Source organism: Lissotriton vulgaris, chromosome 5 (assembly GCF_964263255.1).
Source record: "Lissotriton vulgaris chromosome 5, aLisVul1.2, whole genome shotgun sequence".
Taxonomy (NCBI): domain Eukaryota; kingdom Metazoa; phylum Chordata; class Amphibia; order Caudata; family Salamandridae; genus Lissotriton; species Lissotriton vulgaris.
Window position 1 is genome coordinate 1,879,097,988 of NC_141693.1, and position 7,861 is coordinate 1,879,105,848.

The following is a 7,861-nucleotide window of genomic DNA, read 5'->3' on the forward strand; positions in this document are numbered from 1 at the left end:
CCTCGCGGTGGGTGTGTGATTAGAAGGTTGAGTTGCTGGTGTCTGTTGTTAAACATTTCGCCCTTTGATGCAGTTCTCGCAGGTCTGATTTCTGTTAGGGACACGTGTGTTGCAGAGCCAGTTGTGATAAGTGTGAGACAAGAGACGTATTGTATCGTCACAACCAGCGTCCAGACCATTGTCCCTACTCATTGCATGCAGTTGTCAGAATGGCCGAGCGGTCTAAGGCGCCAGACTCAAGAGCTGACTCTTCCCACCACCTGGGTGTTCTGGTCTCCGATTGGAGGCGTGGGTTCAAATCCCACTTCTGACACAATTCCTTTTGCGACTTGTTAATATTTGCTCCACTTTTCCTTCCCATGTGCAGTTTGTGTGGCTTTCACTTGGGATTGGGGCGCAGCAGCGGAGTCAGAGGAGGAGCGTCTCCTAAAAGTTTGAGGCTAGAAGTTTCCAGTTTCTAGCTTCCACCCCTGTGCAGGCGGAATGAAGTTGTAAACAGTTTTGCATTACCTGTGCCTTAATGTAGAAATACCAGAGTGCATGGCTGTGTGAGAGGTTCAAAGGTCTGGTTGTGTGAACTCAAATTGAGGGAAAGGAAAGCCCCCGCAGATACATGCCATGTGAACAGATTTATGGTTGATGAATTAACAATGTTTAATGCGACTGGTTTGCATTGTGAAAATAAAACTATATTTATTGTAATACTATTTACCCCCGGGCGATAGTGGAGTTCTCATGGCCTGCAATGATATTGCAACACATGCAAATAATGTTTTTTCTTCCTACAGGCTTACATCCTGTCCTACAGGCTCACATCCTGTCCTACAGTTTTGCATCCTGTCTCAAAAGCCTCTACAATATTCCTAAAACCCAGTATGCCTGACTTTTACTTTAAAGTTTCAACTATCAATTCTATGTCAGGACAGGAGGCTCCGATTATGCTTTTCTCATTTCTTTATAATGAAATGCTCAGCAGCCAATATGGTAACAAAAAACTACATTTCCCATGAACACAAGGGAATAACCATAGAGTATACAGTATAAAAGGTCACAATGCTACTCCTTCCTCTTTCTTCGCTGCTCCGCAGCCAGTTAAGTGCTTTTTTCAGTATTTGCATGTCTTTACTGTTGTAGTGCTAATATACTGTGTTCTTTCACTTACTTTGTAAGCATTGCATTTGGCGCTTGCAGCGCGCTGTGTTTGCGCTTTGTTGGAGCGCTCCGGCTCTGGTTACCTGCTGTGTCCGTTGCCGTTTTTCTCTTTCGCTTTCGGCCCGTTCTTGCGGCGTGTTCTTTGCGGGAGCGTGTGTTCACCTCCCTGAGCCTGGGTGCCTGTGTGCTGCCTTGTTGCTGTGTGTGGAGCGGGAGAAGGGGTTACCGGCTCGTGCAGGGAGCGCAAGCGCTCTCGAGCCGTGTCTTCGCGGGCAGCCGTGTCGCGCATGCGCATTGGCATATTTCCGGTTTGGTGACATTCTTCACAGTGCCGGTTAGGAGAAAGTCATTTTTCAACGCCCACAGCCTGCTTGAAGTTTAACCCCGTATGACGCCGGAGTTCAGTGAGAGCTTCGGTTGTTACTTTGTTGCATAGGCTTTGCCTAGAGTGTGCTCTTGGTGTTGGCAGGCTTATCTCCCTCCACTTTCTACTTCATTTTGAGTCAGGTTGGCGCCTGCTCTGTTGGCCTGCTGTGGGGTTATCACACTCCCCCTCGATTGTGTCTTTGGCACTCCATATTTCTTCCAGTCATCTTGTGGGCTCTTATTTAATACACCTTGTGTATCATGGAAGACTATTATGGTGATGAGGATGACTATTATTATGGGGACGATGATGATGGTTCTTTGGAACACAATTTAGTGGAGGAATTGGACAAAGGTGTCCAGCAATCTGTAAATAAGGCGCTAGTACGTGCCATTAATCCACTCAAACGTCATTTGAACAAATATGTGCAACAACAAGGTTGGTTGCCAACTGCTAAAAAGTCCTCCAAGTCTCCTGTCAATCCCCACAGTTCAGACTTCCAGAAAGTGGCGAAATCTTTGGCAGCTGAAGCCTCGAAGTCTTCTGCACCTCACGATACCGACAAATCTGATCATGTTCGTTCTTCAGCTTCTTCTGCTCATGATTCTCCTCCACCGAAGAAACGTGTCTGCAAGGAACATTTAGTTGACGCTTCTGAGCGTCCCCCGGTGTTAACCTTTGAGCCTGCAGATATCCTTCACCCTAATTCATCATCTTGGTTGCCTTCGCCTGCAGTCGCAGCTTATGTTCAGGCTCACATACGTCAGCCTTTTGATACCAATGTTAGAGCCAGACTCCGCTCCAAATGTCCGAGGCCTGATCTCACGGATCATTTGGCGGACACGCCGGAGGTCGATTCAATGATGGTCACCTATTTAAAAAAGTACGCTAAGGACCCTAAAAAGGGCCTTGACAGGTCTTGGCGGTCTTGCCTAGACAAATTACTTGATTTGCTATGTCGGTTGACCAAAATTCTGGATCTTGGGTTCCAAGCAAAGGAGGCTTCGGCTCTTGTGTACCCTGATGAATTAATCGAATGGGCGCAGAGGGCTGTCTGTCAATTGGGAAACGCCAATTGTGCTGTATCTTGAGAGAGACGCCGGTCTATTCTTTTCAAATTGGACCCTAAGCTGGCGGAACTATCGACCTCTGAGTCGGACGACATCGTGGACGCTCGTTCGGCCGAGGTTCACATCAACAGTCCCACCGAGGTAACACCTCTCAACGTGGAGGAGGCCAAGACTCAGGATATTCCACCAGAGCGAACTTTTATCCCTCCCGCAAGGGTAGAGGGAACTATGGAAAGGGTCGTTCCGGAGGACAACAGGTCTATTATCAAGACTCCAACTCTACAGGCGAGCCTTATTCATGCTTGCGATTTGATTTTGGGGGGCAGAGTACAGTTTTTTCTCAACAACTGGCGCATGATCTCCAGCGATGCATGGGTGCTAGAAACCGTTCAAGGGTTCAAGATAGAGTTCTACCCACCCCTGCATCAGACCCGTCCTCCCCCTCCTTTAAGTTTTTCCCTTCAAGATCAAGCTTGCCTCTCCGAGGAAATCAACGTTCTTCTCAAAAAAGGGGCAATTCTTCCAACTGTCCTTCATCCGACGGGGTTTGTCAGCTCAGTCTTTCTGGTCGAGAAGAAAGGGGGCGGATCTCGCGTGGTTCTCAACCTGAAAGACTTCAACGGAGGGGTCGTGTACCGGCACTTCAAGATGGAGGGCATCCATCTCTTACAGGATCTCCTTCGCGAAGGAGATTGGATGGTCCGTCTGGATCTCAAAGACGCATATCTGTCGATTCCAATCTTCAAGCCCCATCGTCGGTTCCTTCAGTTTCAGTGGAAGGGTGTTTGGTACGAGTATCAGGTTCTCCCGTTCGGCCTTTCGTCAGCACTGTGGTGCTTCACGAAGCTTCTGAGGCCGGTTGTGGAACATCTCCGAGCTCGGGGTGTACATCTGATTATTTACTTGGACAACATTCTCCTTATGGCGGATTGCCCACTCAGGCTCCTGACTCATCTGGAGTGGTCCATCGATCTTTTGCAATCTCTCGGTTTTCTGATCAACATTCAGAAATCTGTTTTGGCACCGACACAATCAATAGTTTTTCTGGGTTTCAAGATAGATTCGGTTGCCTGTCAGCTTCTCTTGCCCGGCCAAAAAATTCATTACATCAAGAGGGAGTTGACGTCTGTTATTTCCAGACAGACTGTGTCATTGAGATCGTTGGCACGTGTAGTAGGTCTGTTAGCGTCTTCCATTCAGGCGATCTTTCCGGGACCTTTGCATTACAGGGCAATGCAGCGTCTGAAAATCCAACATCTCCGGAAAGGCCTCAGGTACTCAGATCAGATTCCTCTGTCAGAGGAAGTGAGGTGGGAGATGCAATGGTGGCTAGACCACATGGAGGCCTGGAATGTTCGAGCTCTCTTCGGTGCGTCGCCGGAACTAGTGATAGAATCCGATGCCAGTCGCTGGGGTTGGGGAGCCCGATGCGGTCCAGTCTCGACGGGGGGTCGTTGGTCTCCTCAGAGTTATCTCTCCACATAAACTGTCTGGAACTCCTAGCGGGTTCCTTTGCGATCAAGTGCTTTACACCCCATCAGTCCAACTGCTGCATTCTTCTCCGGATGGACAACGTGTCCGCAGTCCGCTATGTCAACAAGCTGGGCGGGACTCGGTCCAAGGTGCTTGCGGAGATAGCCAAGGACTTTTGGCATTTTTGCCTGCAGCAGAAGATCACTGTTATTGCGGAGTATCTTCCAGGTCGCCACAATCAAATTGCGGATTGGCACTCGAGACATCTTCGGGACTTCAGCGACTGGAGGCTTCACCCTCGCGTGTTCCGCTCCCTTCTTCGGCGTTGGGGCCAGTGTCACATAGACCTGTTTGCTTCTCGCCTCAACACGCAGCTTCCGCTATTTTACAGTTGTAGACCGGATCCGCTGGCCCTCACCACGGATGCCTTTCTTCAGGCTTGGCCGTCAACTCGGTGCTATGCGTTTCCCCCATTCATGATGATCCCCAGGGTTCTGGCTTACGCCAAACAGTATCGAGCGGATCTGATTCTGATTACTCCGCTCTGGAGAGCTCAAGCGTGGTTCCCGGTTCTCCTGGAAATGTGTTGCGAGGCTCCTCTCCTTCTTCCCCAGAAGTGGAATATTTTGCTGGATCCTCTCGAAGATCCGCATCCCCTGATTCTGTCCGGATCTCTCCAGTTGCTGGCGTAGCGGATCTCGGGGACCGCTTGACGATCCCAGGCATTTCTAGCGACGCTTCCAAATTCATTAGTGAGGCCTGGTCTCCCAATACTCACAAACGATACAAAGGTGCTTGGAAGCGTTGGTGTGTTCAACGGGAAGTTGATCCCGCTTCAGCAGATGTCTCCTTGATCATTAATTTTCTGGCGTCCCTAGCCTCTTCAGGTCTAGCTTATAAGACAGTCAACAATTTTCGTTCCGCTATTTCGGCTGGACATATCCAGATTGATGGCAAGCCTGCTGGTGAACACTCTTTCATTTCCAAATTGCTTAAAGGTATTTGTCTCCCGAAACCGCCCAGTCCTAAGTATGTCTCTTTATGAAATGTTTGCATCATTTTGCGGTTATTGGAGGCTTGGCCTTCTAATCCGTTGTTGTCCCGCAAGCAGTTGTCTGCTAAGTTGACCATGTTGTTGTGTTTTGTTTCTTGTAAACGTGTGTCGGAAGTCCGCGCATTGGATCTTGCGGATCGCAGTTTTACGCCAGAAGGCGTTATATTTCGTCTTTCCAGATGTACTAAATCTAATACTGCTTCGATTACCTATCCCTCTTTTCCCACTCATCCCAACCTTTGCGATGTGCAGTGTCTCAAGGATTACGAAGTAAGTACTGCTTCTTTACGTTCAGATATGCAGGGTCAATTGTTAATTGCTTTACAGAAACCATTTCGCCCTGTGACTCCAGCTACATTAGCGCTCTGGGTACGATGGCTCATGTCAGAAGCTGGCATTGATGTGTCTGTGTTTGGTGCACATTCTGCACGTGGGGCGATGGCTTCTAAAGCTTTCTCCATGGGTGTCACTCTTTTTGACATTATGAAGGCCGCAGATTGGTCCTCTGATTCAGTTTTCAAAACGTTTTATTATAAACCAATCGATAATATTGCTTCTGTGGTGGTGGATCAGCTTTGAACAAGCATAATCGGAGCCTCCTGTCCTGACATAGAATTCAAAATTTGCAAACATACGTGAAAAGAATTTTCAATTCTATTAAGGACAAGGAGGCGAGGATTATCCCACCCATTGTAATTGATTTGCATTGTTATTTGCTGTAATCTGTATTGATGATGTTGCAAAACTCTCTCATCCCTTGTTTTTCCCCTCCTGGTTTACATTCTTATTCTCTTGCACTATTTGGGTATTACGGCTATATGTCTCTTTTCAGGTTCTGACCCGCAGTAGAGTTTGCCGGTGCCATCCGTCTACTTTTCCCCTCTTTCCTGGTTCGGGGACCAAGTGTTCTTCTAGTGCCTGCTTCCAGTTCCTTTGGATATCTGCGGCGTGCTTTGTTCTGTTCCTATTGGTCTATGTTGGATTGCCTTATTGGACTTGAACTGTTTCCTCAACAAAGAAAGAGGAAGAAGGACTAGCATTGTGACCTTTTATACTGTATACTCTATGGTTATTCCCTAGTGTTCATGGGAAATGTAGTTTTTTATTACCATATTGGCTGCTGAGCATTTCATTATAAAGAAATGAGAAAAGCATAATCCTCGCCTCCTTGTCCTTAATAGAATTGAAAATTCTTGTCACGTATGTTTGCAAATTTTGAACTCTCCTTCTGCATTCAAAAGACTCTCTCCTTTGTTTCCATCCTTTGCATGACTGCAAACAGTCGTCTCCAAATCACACGCGTTTTTGCCTTAAACCTTACTACTGTTTCACTGCAAACTGCCCACAGTTATTTCAAAGATCAAGATCACAACCTCACATTTAATAGTCATGCCTATCAAATCTGCACCCTAGCAATACCCTCTCTCCTGTAGCTTATTTACAAATACTACCAACCAATGCATGACACCCACACATCCCCTTCTCCCACTTAAGATCACATCTAATTCTCACTAATGTAGTCTACAGCATAGAAACACGGATAAAGGCATGGAATGTTTTCTGTAGAGCACAAAACAAATTCCAATAAGCAAAAATAACTACCAAAAAAACAACAACAAAAAAACAACACAAACCCCGAGACCTGGAGCAGTGTGTTGCACAGCGTAGAAGCACAACAGTGTGTCATCAGTTGTAGTAAGGGCTAGATAATGCTATTACAATACAAAGTGTAGCCCACACTAAAAAGAATGCCATACACTTAGCAGTCAGACAGGTAGTTGTAGTTCATGCAGCCTACTTAATTATTCCCTTTTACTGTCTGACACTCTCACATAAGACAAAACAGCTGATGGTCCACCACCCAGTACTATACCAGTCTACAGCAACCCACCCATCACTAACAAAACACATGCCGAATAACTGAAGAGATTTACCACATACCTCTGGCCAAGGAGGACTCTAATAGAGCAGTGTCCTAGTCAGGACGCTGCACGTCCTGACTAGTAGAACCCCTGTCACTTCTTGGCATCTCGCAATGGCAGTGAGATCTGGGATGACATAAACAAACTTCATCCCTGCAGATCTCTGCACCGCTTCTCCCTTTAACCTACGCCTGCTCGGGATCATAAACGCAAACAAAATATCTCAGAACGGACAGCCCAGTACAGTAAACAGCTAAGTGGACTATGAGCACAAGAGGTGCCGTAGAGTGACCTGCAGAGCTGCTCAACGCTGCCAGCTTACTGAAAACCATAACCTGAGTGCCTGCCACTCACGCTTCTTCATCCATCACACTGCTAACTGCTGCGTCCTATAACACGATCATCGCACCTCGGTGGTCATCACACACAACATGGAAACGCTTCCCACACAGGATCAAAACAAACACTTCCAACCAAACACCTTACAAGGTGTAGCGACTACCCATGTAGGCAAGTGCATCAGCTCCCACATAGGGGTAATAAGCGCTATTTAAAGGTTGCAACGCAATACAGTACCCAATGGTTGCTCAGGATCTGTGTTGCACGTCTGCTCTGAGATGTTTAAATCAACAAGGCTCTCCTAGCATGCTCCATTGGGGGTGTCTGGCCATTAAAGGATTGCTATTGGCTTTCGTGGCAGACGCCATAGCTGGTGTCTTTCCTGAGACATTTGATGTCTGATGGAAAATATATCACTGCTGATGGCCATTCTGGAAAAGGTCCCTTCAGATTCGGGTTAGGGAGCGTTAATACCTGATGTCTG

The 7,861-nt window shown here is 47.2% G+C and overlaps 1 non-coding gene across 1 annotated transcript; it reads left to right on the forward strand.

Moving 5' to 3' along the window:
* Positions 1-203: 203 nt before the first annotated feature.
* Positions 204-313, forward strand: TRNAL-CAA (transfer RNA leucine (anticodon CAA)). The gene is made up of 2 exons: positions 204-241; positions 268-313. It is a non-coding gene; the product is annotated as a tRNA-Leu (tRNA).
* The last annotated feature ends 7,548 nt before the right edge of the window (positions 314-7,861 follow it).